Genomic DNA, 13,712 nt, shown 5'->3' with positions numbered 1-13,712 from the left:
CATGCATGGCCCTGGCACCAAAATTTGTGGGTGCCTTCATGGGGAATTTTGTGGGCGCTTGGGCACCCTGGGAGTTGGCCCATATGACTCCTGGCAGGTGTAAGTCGCCCACGACTTGCTTCCATGAAACATTTCTGCTGGGAACAGCAGTCCCTCAGTCTTATAGAATGCTGTTCTCAAAAGCTATGTTTGAAACCAGTGTGAGTTTCAAAAGAGCTTCCAATACCAGCCAGGATGACTGGACTGCTGTTTATAAAGAAAAATTAGCAGTGCAATCTGGTACATGTCTACTCAGAAGTAAGTCCCACTGAATTTACACAATGCTGCAACCCTTTATATTGGCCCCATTGAATTTGTTGAGGTTTACCTTTGAATAGACATGCATAGGATTTCCCTGTAAAAGACCCAGTATGTCTTTGAGTCCTTCCCATTTGATGCTCTGGATCTGGCCCACAACACATACCTGTCATACATGTAAAAGTATCTTTGATCAATCTGGCTGAATTCAGTTGAAGCACTCTGGGTACTTTGTTATCAGTACATGAGAACAAAAGGCGATAAAATTTTACAATAAACGTCTGCTGGCTTGCTTTCAGGCCCTTTCTGCTAAATTGATCACTTGGCTAATGTTGCCTCTCTACTCCTCCTTCTCCTTCTCCTTCTCCTTCTCCTCCTCCTCCTCCTCCTCCTCCCTTTCTCTCTCTCTCCCCCTTCCCCCCATCGCCCAAGTCTTGGCTTTTACTTGTCTCATTATTTACAGCCTCAATGGAGGACAGGAGTGGAGAAACGTGGAGACAACCTCAGCACTGTCCCTGGAAGACACAGAGATGAAAGATTTCCCTTGCAACTATGAACCTGTGCCATTCTGGTTATGGAGCACTGCGATACAGCAGGGGGTGTCTGGCATCATCTTTCTTTCATGACTGTTCAGAGTTGCTAGTTGAAAAGATTCTGCTCCAGCGCTGTTGGTTGAACTTGTTCCATTGCAGTCTTTACATTAGATTCCCAATTCCTGCTCTTTATAGTCTCTGTCACAGCGGTAGGCCCTGCCCATTAGCCACCCTGCTTCTCTTTAAACTTACGACATTCGCAAAGAGGGATCCCATTTGTATTCAGCCTCTCAGTCGAAAGGGATGGTTCACACAATGGGTTTGGCATTAGATGCATGTAGAAATTGCATTTGCACTTGTTGCAAAAACAGAGAATCATAGAATTGTAGATGGTGCTGGATTTAAACGTTCTCCCTGTAGTTAGTGAGGTGAGTTGGGGGCAGGGGCAGGCATTGATTCCTAGAATTAAGAATAAGAGAGAAATGCATTTTTGCACATAAACAAGCCACTCATGTCCAAAGGTGCTTGCTCCCAAGTAATTAGGCAAAGACAGAAACAGTGCTAAAGACTCTTGGTTTAGGAAGGGTTTCAGCCTCCAAAGCCCTTAACCTTTCCTGCTACATGAATCCCGGTTCCAACTCTCCTTAGTGCTTGTAAATATATCATAGGTGCCTTTCTGTCTTACCATCTATTGCATGTTATGCAGGTTAGGAAGGACAAATGGAACATACAACAAAATGTTGCAGTGTGGAGGGCTCCAGTTCAGGGTTCCAGCCTGCCAGCCATACCTTTTTTCAGGATAGGCTGTTACATCACTCATCTAGCCCTCCTATTTTTGCCCCCTTTCCAACAGAAGGCATTCTGCTCCTGATATTAAGAAGAATAATAATTTATTTTTATATGTTTCCCATTTGACTGGGTTGCCCCAGCCACTCTGGGTGGCTTCCAATAATTTATAGAACTGTGTTATTATTTATTTTATTTTTTTAAATCTATAGTCTGAATAGGGGTGTATTTTTCTGAACATGCGTGGTCAATATCTTGTTTTTATTTTTGCATAGTGCTTAGCTATCTAGGTCACTTTCTCAATAGTGGGTGGTATTCAGCTACATTTTGCTCAAAGTAGACCAACTGACCATAACTAATAATAATAATTATTATAATAATTATAATATTTATACCCCGCCCATCTGGCTGAGCCTTCCCAGCCACTCTGGGCGGCTCCCAATCAAATATTAAAAACACAATACAGCATTAAACATTAAAAACTTCCCTAAACAGGGTTGTCTTCAGATGTCTTTTAAAAGTAGGATAGTTGCTTATTTCCTTGACATATGATGGGAGGGTGTTCCACAGGGAAGGCACCACTACCAAGAAGGCCCACTGCTTGGTTCCCTGTAACCTCACTTCTCGCAGCAAGTGAACCACCAGAAGGCCCTCGGAGCTGGATCTCAGTGTCCAGGCTAAACAATGGGAGTGGAGACGCTTCTTCAGGTATACTGGGCCAAGGCCGTTTAGGGCTCTAAAGGTCAGCACCAACACTTTGAATTGTGCTCAGAAATGTACTGGGAGCTTAATACAGATCTTTCAGGACCGGTCTTATATGGTCCCGGCAGCCACTTGCAGTCACCAGTCTAGCTGCCACATTCTGGATTAATTGCAGTTTCCAAGTCACCTTCAAAGGTAGCCCCATGTAAAGCGCATTGCAGTAGTCCAAGTGGGAGATAACTAGAGCATGCACCACTCTGGCGAGACAGTCTGCAGGCAGATAGGGTCTCAGCCTGTGTACCAGGTGGAGCTGGTAGACAGCTGCCCTGGACACAGAATTGACCTGCGCCTCCATGGACAGCTGTGAGTCCAAAATGACTCTCAGGCTACACACCTGGTCTCAGGGCACAGTTACCCCATTCAGGACCAGGGAGTCCTCCACACCCGCCCGCCCCCTGTCCCCCCAAAACAGTACTTCTGTCTTGTCAGGATTTGACCTCAATCTGTTTAGGTCTAAAATTTAGTAATAATAATAAAATTTTAGTAATAAAATTTAGTTGAATACTGCCTAATAATAATAATAATAATAAATTTTATCTATATCCCGCCCTCCCCTGCTGAAGCCTGGCTCAGGGCGGCCAACAACAATAAAATAGTGCAACATTCTAAAAACATTTCATTATAAAAATTAATTAAAATCAAATTGATGGCAACCATTAAGCTAAAGTTCTGTGAAGATTGCCAAAGGAGGGAGTCAGGCTGCGCCCTGACCAAAGGCCTGGTAGAACAGGATTACATGTCCCCCTCTTGCACTCCTTTTTCCTAAACTAAAAATCCCACCATTTGTTATTTATTACATTATATGGTTCTTCAGGTTATTTATGCTTTCTCAATTTAACCTTATATAAATAAAAAAGCATTACATAAAGGTAACTCCTTTTCAAGGCTTACTGCAAGAATTATCGCAATTAAAGAGCAATGTCTAGCTGAATGTATCACACAAAGGGCCCAGTTCTGGGGCTAAAAAAAACATTCATTCACATGAGTTTTGACTTGCCACTAATGAAAAACCTTGTTCTCTCTGCTCTTTTGACACTGCATTGCCCATGAACTCTAGGGTAAGAATATATTGATCTAAAAAAGACACCATCAATTTTCCAGGTTTGGATTAGAACTGCATTGACTGCAAAAGGCACATCTCAGCATGACATGATACTGCACACAAACACACACACACGCTTCTTTCTTTTTAAACTATAGAAATATGGAGGGGTGAGGAGAAAACAGGGAACAGTTCTTACAGCATAAACTAAAAATGACTATATGTTCAGAGCATCCAGCAGGATTGCTTCAGTCCTTGGCAATGTGCCTGTATGAAGAGTCCTCTTGTAAGGACAGGGAGAATCTTGTTGTTGTTGTTGTTGTTGTTGCTGCTGCTGCTGCTGCTGCTATAAATTAAATTTTTATTTGTATCTATTTTCATTTTTACAACCCATATCATTAAATAAATAACAACAACAATAATAATATTCATAAACTCAAACCACACATTTCTTGGTATTTAAATGTAATATCTAACTCTGTAAATCATGTACAGTGGTGCCTCTAGATACGAACAGGATCCGTTTCGGGGCCCCGTTTGAATCTAGAAGCAAATGTAACTAGCGACGGCACATCTGCGCACGCACGCGTCGCTTTTCACCACTTCTGCACATGTGCGTGACGTCATTTGGAGCATCTGCGCATGCGCAAGCGGCAAAACCTGGAAGTAACACGCTCTGTTACTTCCAGGTTGCCGCGGAGCGCAACTTGAACATGCTCAACCTGAAGCGCATTCAACCTGAGGTATGACTGTAATACATAACAATTCTCTTGAATTTCCTTACATGGAAATGCAATCCAACATGAAATAGTTTCATTTTAAAGCCCCCATTAATTTTATTCAATTAAGATTCCATGTTTTAAAACGCCCAGTTCTTAGGTCAGGGGCAATATTGGCCAGTTAAGACTCCAAGCCGTGAGGCAGCTTTTATTCACATTGTTTCATTTCTGCAGCATTTATCCCCAGGACAAATTTACGTTTAGCCACAATAGTTTCAATCAGTCTCCACATTGTGCTAAAGAACAGGCCCCAATTAACCTCTGTGAGATTCTTGTTTACATCTAGAAAAATCGCCTACACAGTAATCACAGCTCTGAGCTTAGCTTGCAGCTACCTAGAGACAAATGCACCATCGTCTCTTGATCTGGCAACCCAATGGCAAAACATGGTGGCTGCATAAGCCTTGAGAATGCATTATGCTCAGCGGCCATGTCACTGCCTTAATAGAATTGAAGTGGCCCAGACCAACATCAATCACTTGTCCAATTTCCTTTAGCTCTCTCCTTTTTATTGGAACACAGTGTTAAAATTTAATGATGCATTTCAGTGTTTTCTAATTTGGAAACAAAGGGATTTCTCTTTCCAGCTCATCGAGAACAGCCACCATCCATTTGGGTCCACGTAGCTTGCTGAGCGCTCGCCTGTTTCACAGTTGCCACCACGGACATCTGGCCATGGCAGGTTCTTGTTTTAATACTTTAAACTTGTTGCAGGATGTTCTGGCAGTGGCAGCTGGCTGCAGACATTTCCTCCCTGGCAGCACAACCAATAATGGCACTAGGATTTATTGCTTCCCATCCCCAACGCCCCCTCCCCTTTCATCAGAGGCAGCTCTCCATTCATTACAGATGACCGTGTTTTATATCACTTAACATTCTGCAGTGCTTCATCATAGGAGCAGATTGATGCTGTGAAATGTCAAACAGCAAGGTTTTATAGTGCCTTGGAATCACATACGAGTGCAAATATCAGAAAGGAATGTTATGCTTCCTGGGTGGTTGGGCATCAGCATATAGGAAGTCTGACCTGTTGCAAAGCAGCTATGTTATCCATCGAATCTAGGATTAGCCACTCTGCCTGACAGCAGTTCTGCCAACACTTGCTACCAGATCCCTTCTGCGTGCAAAGTGTGCACTCTGCCAATGAGTGATGGTCACTTCCCAAGCCCAGGACCAATGGTCAGTCAGGTCAGTCAGGCACTGGCCAGGGGCTCCAGGATTCACTGGAAGGTTACCATAGCACACCAGCAGAGGCGATTTGGTCTCCTGCCAGCGAGTTTCCACCTTCTCAACACCTCACCTCTTCCTCTCTCCCTACAGGTAAACAGCAATGACCCATGTAATACAAGGTTAGTATTTAAGTATTGCTGGCTTGTTGTTACACACACAACCCACAGACCCTCCAAGTGTCCCTGTTTTCCAGGGACAGAACCGGATTTATAGAAGCTGTCCCAGTTTCTGATTTGATCCCAGAATGTCCCACTTTTCTGAAGGATGTCCCTATTTCCATTGGAGAAATGTTGGAGGGTATGGAGTTATCCGACCCCCAAGCCAAGGAGATAAGTAACTATACAACCTTTAGGAAATTTCTGAAGGCAGCCCTGCATAGGGAAGTTTTTGAATGTTTTCTTATGTTTTTATATATGTTGGAAGTTGCCCAGAGTGGCTGGGGCAACCCAGTCAGAGGGGTGGGTATAAATAATAAAATTATTATTGTTATGGAATAGGACAGATTGACAGATGTGTAGAATTGGAAGGGACCACAGGGGTCATCCAGTCCAGCCCCCTGCAATGCAGGAGTCTTTTGCCCTACATGGAGCACAAACCCACAAAGCCTGTCCTCCTCCAGGAGGGGAGGGGTTGTGAGCGGGAGATGATTCCTGTGTCATGCAGGGGGCGCTCCGCCCCCTGCTTCAACTCCAGGGCTGGCGCACCACGCCCCTCCCCAGTTGGGCACCCAATAGGGAAGCTCGGCGGGGGCGTAGCTTGCCGCTCAAACGCGGCCGTGCCAGCCCATCCCCACCATTGCACACACATTTTCTTCGAGTCACCCACCCTCCACTCCCTTTAGATTAGCTTTGCTGAGATTTGCTATGGACCTCTGGTTGGTCGCCCTATTTAACCAGGGGGCCTGGTAGGAGTTTTTTCCAATTGGCTAAATTGGCCCGGCCTCTTGGTTTTTTTCACCTACCTCATAGCAACCGTCATAACTTTCGTGGTATTTGGCAGTTAGGCATTGGAATGTGTTATTGGTGTTTCGGGGGGCAAGGTGTGGCCATCGCCTTCCCCGACAATTTTGGGTATTCCGCTAAAGGAATCCGGCGGTCGTGGATGCCTGTCCGATGCCCGTGTGGCGGGGGGCCATGGCATGACCCTCGGTGACATCAGGAGAGAGCCTATAGTTGGATTAGCATCAAGAGGCTCCCCCTACTGGTGGTTAACCCCTCTGTGGTCCAATGCCTAAGCCAATACCTTCTCACATGCTGTAATTAATAAAGTTGTTGCTTTTTCCTTACCCATTAACCTGACATACTGTGTCCATGTGTCTTTATTCCCCAAGTGGGGATCAGGTCCTCGAATCACAACCCTGGGGTTATAAGTCTCATGCTCTACCAACTGAGCTATCGTCCCTATTTTCATTGAAGAAATGTTGGAGGGCATGAACCCGGCAGTTATTAGTCCCCTGACTGATGAATGAGATCAGACCACCCTTCCCTTCAGTTTTGCGGGCCCAGGGCAACCAGCAGTTGGAGCTGAATATTCTTTCTGGCAGGGAGTAGCGAAGCTGCTCCTTTTCTAGCCAAGGGAAGGGGCCAGACTAGACTTCCTGTATCCCCTGTGACACCACAGTTTGCTTCCCTTCTGCTCCAGTTTTTGGAGAACTGCTTTTAAATGGAAGACTTTAGTTGCCTATTCAGCACATTCTTACACACACGATGGATGCAGGGTTCCTCCAAAATCTGAATTAGGATGCTGTCCATTACAGGGTAGGGCACTTGCTGAGTTAATTCAGGGAACAAGGCAGAAAACCAAACTCACTACAGCTGCAGAAAATGCTGAGGAAACATCATTGCTCCTGAGTCGCTGTGAGCACATTGTAAAGCAGTGACATGGACAGCACTAACAAGCTATTAGATTATTTGTCCTTTGTAAAAAAAAAACACCTAGAGTTACAACAAATTATTCCCCCTAACAGAACACTGTTTCCACCCAAGGTCTTCCTTCTCCATTTCTTCATACACTTCCTGATGAACTTGAATTATTTCCAAAGCTTTCCCCCTTCTGCTTCTCTGTGAATTTCACAAATGCATCTGTGCTTGTATAAACTCATCAAGGGTGGTAAATGGTCAAATGAATCATGCGGTCTCGATATAAATGTTGCACACACAATGCACACTTGATGGCCATTCAGTTCACCTGGAGTGTGTGCCTTAGTGAAACTAGTTATTTCCTCTGCCTTTTATTGTGGACAGGCTTTGCAACTCCATTGTGGAAGTCATGGCAAATAGGGGTGCTGGGAATAACAGAATGGTTGAAAGAGGAAGAAAGCCATTTGAGCAAATACTTTGCATCTTAAACGAGACGTTCTCACTTTTAAAATTGGCTCTCTTCATCATGAAATTAGCAGGGATGCTCTCAGCTGGCATCAGTTGCAGCAAAGCAAGATTTAAAGTCATATCCTATCCATGTTTGCTTTGAACTGGGCTCACTCTTCAAGTAAGTAAACACAGGACTTCTGCAAAAATATTTTTCTACTTTAAGGGCTTATTTTATGCTCTGGTATAAGAATATTTGGAATACTGCTATTTGGGAGAAAGTTACACTCCATTCCAGACATTGTAATGAACAGCTGCACTGGACACTTTTGGTGGGATTTTATTTTGTAGACAATGAACCACAATTTACAACAGCTTTGCGTGAGATCTTGAACTCTTGAGTTAACTTTTCTTTGGCCACTTAATATGATGTGTGATTTGGGTAATCTTTCTTCCTTATTGTTTTTGGTTTCCCCCCTCTCTTTTTCTCTTTTTATATTAAAATCCGTTTTTAAAAAAACTTATCTCAGCAAAGTGAGCTCCTGATCATTCCTTTGCTGATGGGCAGTAGGGGCACACCTTCCTCCAAGAAAATGGCATTGAAACTGCTGCCAAAATGAAGCTTTCCCTCTCTGGCTGCAATACAAACTATGTTTTGTCACAGATTTTGAATTTACCGCCCATCTGCTGAGTTTGAGCCCTCTGGGCTGGTCTATGTGTTTTGGTACTTATGCAAGAAGAAGAAATAATAATAACCCCCCCCCCCAGCCAAACCAGCCCTAATGCAGATGCACTACCATATTCTAATTTTCTGTTTCCCATTGTCCTCCTTGCCGAGTATTAGCCTTCCTTCTTTCTGCTGTGTAACAAAAGCTCTTTCAGAAGGAGGAGCATATCCAATTCAAGGGCAGAAAATCCTTATAAGTAATCAGGGGAGAGAGAAAGAGAGAGCGTGCATGCTAGCCAGACTGTTATTTGGGTTTTTCTATAACTGCTTACTCTGCTTTCAAATGAAAGAGAACAGTCACTATAGAAACTGCTGCATCACATGGCATTTAGTCTGCCTCTGAGGTATGAAATACCTTTCTAATGAGACTCCCCCACCCCAACATAGTCTCTTCCTCACCCCCTTTCATTTTTTTTAAAATAATCAATCTTTAGACAATATATCCCTTCCTGTAGCCCTCACTAGCCTGGTGCTCTCCAAAGGCTTTGGACTGCACCTCCTATCAGCCTGGCTAATGGGGGTTTTGGACTCACTGCTGTCCATGGAGACACCGGTCGATTCTCTGTCCAGGGCAGCTGTCTACCAGCTCCATCTGGTACACCGACTGAGACCCTACTTGCCTGCGCTCAGTCTCACCAGAGTGGTACATGTTCTGGTTATCTCTCCACTTGGAGAGCCCTATTCAATTCTGTGGGCATTTAAACATGAACCTACCAGATCTGTGCTTTCTGAGACAAGATGCGAACTGGAACATCGCCATCCTTCAGTTTTTGCGCATATCTGAATTTTGCAACACAGTTTTCCAGTTAAGTAATGTGTATAAAAGTGCATATACTGGGGTAAACCCTCATCCCCCCACTATCCTTGTAATCATTCCCAGGTGAGATGCAAACAGGAAGGAGAATCACAATACTTTACAGAAGTAGCCACATATAATCGGAGGTTAGTTTCAATTTGGAAAGAAAATGTCAACATATTCTTATGATTAATTAATTGAAAGTGAAGGATTTAACTACTAGTACCTATTTTTCAAGCAACGGAGCTTCATCACTCTTCAGTAATTAGAAGCGCCAACACATTTTCTAGTTACCTGAGAAAAGAGGTTCTCTCTAATAATTATGGGATGCAGTTTGCTGGTTGGTTGTAAATTGGACCTTTGTGCCAATTTACACCTTCCTTCGCTGTCTTACGCTGCTGGCATTCCCCATGGGATTCTGCTGGAAAGAGGATAGCTACAATTTAGTTTTGGGACCCTGGAAGAAAAGTTCCTGAAACATGCACTTAAAAAATGGCTTTTCATGATAGCCTTGCTTCTAAAGCAACAGTGCAAAGCGCATGTAATGGGCCATCTCGGAACATCTCCCCCCCCCAAAAAAAAAAACCCCAACCCAGCTGCTTCTTTAGAGTTGGAAGCATCAGGGAAGAGCATGTTGTGGTTTCTAGGCAACAGACCCATTTGCCTGGAACAAAGAGCAACGTGGGCCTTAAACCTTTTGCTGGCTTAAAAAAAAACCAACAACGGGGGGGGGGGGAGTCAATTGCATCTGGAGTACCGGAGGTGGCCCTGAGGTACATGAGTTCCAGCAATTCCTTGGCAATGACTGGGGTCAGGCTTTGAAGTTGCCTTCCTGTAATTTAAGCTCATTACTTCTTGCGCTATCTTCAATTAATATGCTTGGCAATTGTTTTCCCCTTGTTATTGTCTGATTACATGATGCTTCATTCGATTTTCCCCAGGACTGCCTCATATGACTTTAACAGGGAAGTCGAAAGAAGATACTATCCCCTCTTATTATACAGAATAGCAAGCTTGGTAAAATGGTTTGGTTTCGCTAAATGTATTTGTCCGCAGGGAAATGGGTGCTTTTTAATGCTGCCTGCTGCTCAGGGGCTGTGTCAAGCTATACTGTGAGTAACTGCAGAAATAGGCAAGAATATTAGGGGACCAATGGGACACATTCTCCCCCAGGTAAACTGAGGTACTTGCTGTGGCGATCACACAGGGTCCCCGGACGTTTCACCATCTATTGATCCCTGTGCCACCACTTTATTTCTCGCTGCCACCACCCAGGCCCTAACTGGTACCTTACTGAGTCCAGTCAGGGTTAAATTGGAACATAAACTTCTGTTTATTTATTGCAGTTTAACGAGCGTGTAGTTTCATAAACGGTATCGGTCAATTACAATCATGGGGTGCCTATCCAGACCTATAACGTCCGCTACCTGCTCTCACTCACTAAACCACCTGTCAGATATTTACTTGTCTGCCTAGCCCCTAACTGTTCCTGACTCAGCTTATTTTGCTACATTAACTCAACCTACCCACAGACTCTATCCCAATTCACTCCAACCAACCACCCAGCTCCCAACAAACTCCCCCTTCACCCCTCTCATAGCTGGTTTTGTAGTCCCTCTGACTCCACCCCCCTGGGTTCAGCTTGGGTAAGTTGTTTAACTATTTCACCTCCAGCACTCTCATATGTTAACGTCATGCTTGCATACCCTCCAAAATGTCTCTGCAGAAAACCAGGGCATGTATCTTCTGGGATGCGCTTCTGCACGAATCACGGGACCCACACAAGTTTGCAAAAGATGTGCCTGAGGGGGGACTGTGATATCATGGTGCCCAAAAATGTTTGTGTTTGGGTGCTGTTTTCTTGAGAGCACAGGCTCCCACAACGGGATGTCCTGATTTAATTGGGACAGCTGAAGGGTATGTATTTGCCTTACTTGTTTTTTCTACCAATTAAAATACATGAGGAGTAGGACACACAGATATTTTAAAAGCCCAGATTCTGAACCCAGACAGTGGTGAAAGGACGGACAGAGACTGAAAGTGCAGGTGCACACCTGCCACTTTTCTATTCATGGTAATTAATCTGGAATAACTACCACCCCCAGGTTCCTCACTCACAATCATTTCTCAAGAAAGCACAGAGAGAAACTGCCCTGTAGCATCTCTTTAATCACTCTGTGCCTGCCATGTGGTGATTAAAGGCTCATCTGGGTTATGTGATATAAATAGATTTAGCCAGCAGCCCAGCTGAGTTTGTTACAGGAAGCTACCAGTAGCATCCTGTAGAAGGGGAATAGGGTCGCCATATGCCCTGCTTTACGCAGGGGCAGTTTGAAGAACAGTCCAGTCCCAATTTTGGTCTAAAGAGAACGAACCAGAGGGAGGGCCGTCTTTAAGTTGCCCATCACCAGTGAGCTCCTGGATAGCAGACGCAAGCTTTCTAGTAATTTTGATCTACACCAGGGGTTGTCAATCTGGTCCTTGCCACCCACTAGTGGGCGTTTCAGGATTCTAGGTGGGCAGTAGGGGGTTCTACGGCACAAGCTGAATCCTCCTTCCATCGAGCACTGGTGGGTGGTAAGGAAATTTTACCATCAAGAAAGATGCATTAGTGAGCGGTACATATAAAAAGGTTGACCACCCGTGAGCTACACTGTATTCTACTTAAATTATATTAACTATTTCTAAATTTGTATCTAAGTATATGAATTAGCATGTGCAAATTTTAAGCACAGCGGTGCCAGGATGCATTTCCTCTGGTTTGGCAATGCCTAAGTGGCCACCCTAAGAAAAGGGGCTTCCTTCAACGTAACAAATAAACATGAGAGGTCAGAGTGGGAATCCGATCTGGTCCGAGGTGTGTGTGCAATGTGTGAGGCACGGCAAGAATGAAAACATTGCTGATTTATCTTTACTTCAGTTCCAAGGTTATATGACTTGTTATCTGGTTAGCTGTCTTTGTTTCACAAAGTGATTGGTTAGGGTTTTGTAAATGTTACTGATCCGATAATATGATGTTATTTTAAAAGATTTCCATTTGATTGTTAATATTTATTGCTGATTAATATTGGTTATTAATATTTCATACTGTGTTTTATTTTTATTTTGCACACCTTTTTGAGATATATTTGTTTGTTGTCTTTGAGTTCTGTTGGGCATATTGTTTGATTTCTTTTGTATTGCATTTAACCTACACTTGCATATTGTTTTGAGATTCCTTTATACTGTGTTTCATTTTTGTATTGTATATTGGTTTGAGTGTTTGTTTGCTCGTTTGATATTTATTTCCATTTCGAGCATGGTTTTGATATTCTTTCGTATGGTGCTATGCCTCTACTTTGTACAATGTTCTAAATCTCTGTTATATTGTATTTGATTTTAATTTTCAGTGCATTGCTTTGAGACTCTTTGGAATCTAAAGCATTTAGGAAATGTTCTAAATAAAAATGAGCAAGACTCCCCAGCTGGTGCACTGTGTGTTGTTGTGCCTGTTGGCTCTTCTGGTTGGGTACAAAGGATCCTGCCTTATAGTGCAGTGAGATGGTGTCGGTCTCCATCCATCCTCTCTCTGCACTATAGCTTCATGACTTCATGACCAAGAGTCATATGAGGTTTGTGCGACTGAAAGCTCAGTTCACAGTGGCATGTTGCTGACTCAGAGGTACAGTGACATCAGTAAAGGACTTAATGCCCCAGATACAGGGCCAGATTTAGGTTTGATAAGGCCCTAAGCTACTGAAGGTAATGGGGCCCTTTATATGTACAGCTGTTGTTTGTCAACAACAAATTGTCACTGTGTTTGTGTGTTGAATATATGCTACATGGTAATTTATTACCAGTCCATTCAGAATGTAGGCACCCTATATATAGAAATGAGCAAACCAATGATATTTTAGGGAGCAGGCTAGCATGTGGGGCCCATTACTTACATCATAGGAGCCTACACAATACAAAACACTGTTGCTGTATGTAGGTTTTGTTTTATTTGTTTTTTATCTTATATTTTGGAAATGTACATCCAGGTTTATTTTCCTTTATTCTGGGGGCGGGGCAAGAGAGTGGGGCCCTAAGCTATAGCTTGCTTAGCTTATACGGAAATCCGGCACTGCCTAGATACCAGTCCTCCGTAAACACTTCTGGATCAAAAATAAAGTACTCGATTCCTGTTTGCAGAAGTAAAACCGAAAGCATTTGATGCACTTCCCAGCCTCCAAGTGGCAGAGATGGGAGAAACAAATTTATGTTTTGCAAACAAAAGCAGGAGAAGCCCTGTTTCTTTTCTCCCCGTCAATGGCAGGGAGGGGAGAAACAAGCCATTTTCCAGAGCTTTCTGCCATACGTCCCTTGTGGAGTGGTTCCTGCACAAGGAATTTTGACAGGTGGGAGATTTTGTCCACCTGTCAGTCATATGGTGTCATAATGTTGTCACACAATTGACAGGTATGCAGCTCCAC

At 43.7% G+C, this 13,712-nt stretch overlaps 1 long non-coding RNA gene across 1 annotated transcript; it reads right to left on the bottom strand.

Moving 5' to 3' along the window:
- Positions 1 to 8,543: 8,543 nt before the first annotated feature.
- Positions 8,544 to 12,692, bottom strand: LOC310827255. Its single transcript, XR_014556260.1, has 3 exons — positions 11,747 to 12,692; positions 9,553 to 9,679; positions 8,544 to 9,242 (listed from the first exon to the last, which is right to left on the bottom strand). It is a non-coding gene; the product is annotated as an uncharacterized lncRNA (long non-coding RNA).
- Positions 12,693 to 13,712: the final 1,020 nt, after the last annotated feature.

The sequence above is a fragment of the Podarcis gaigeae genome (assembly GCF_964106915.1).
Source record: "Podarcis gaigeae genome assembly, chromosome: 11".
Classification (NCBI taxonomy): domain Eukaryota; kingdom Metazoa; phylum Chordata; class Lepidosauria; order Squamata; family Lacertidae; genus Podarcis; species Podarcis gaigeae.
The sequence above is the reverse complement of the archived record's forward strand: the minus strand, read 5'-3'. Positions and strand labels throughout refer to the sequence as shown.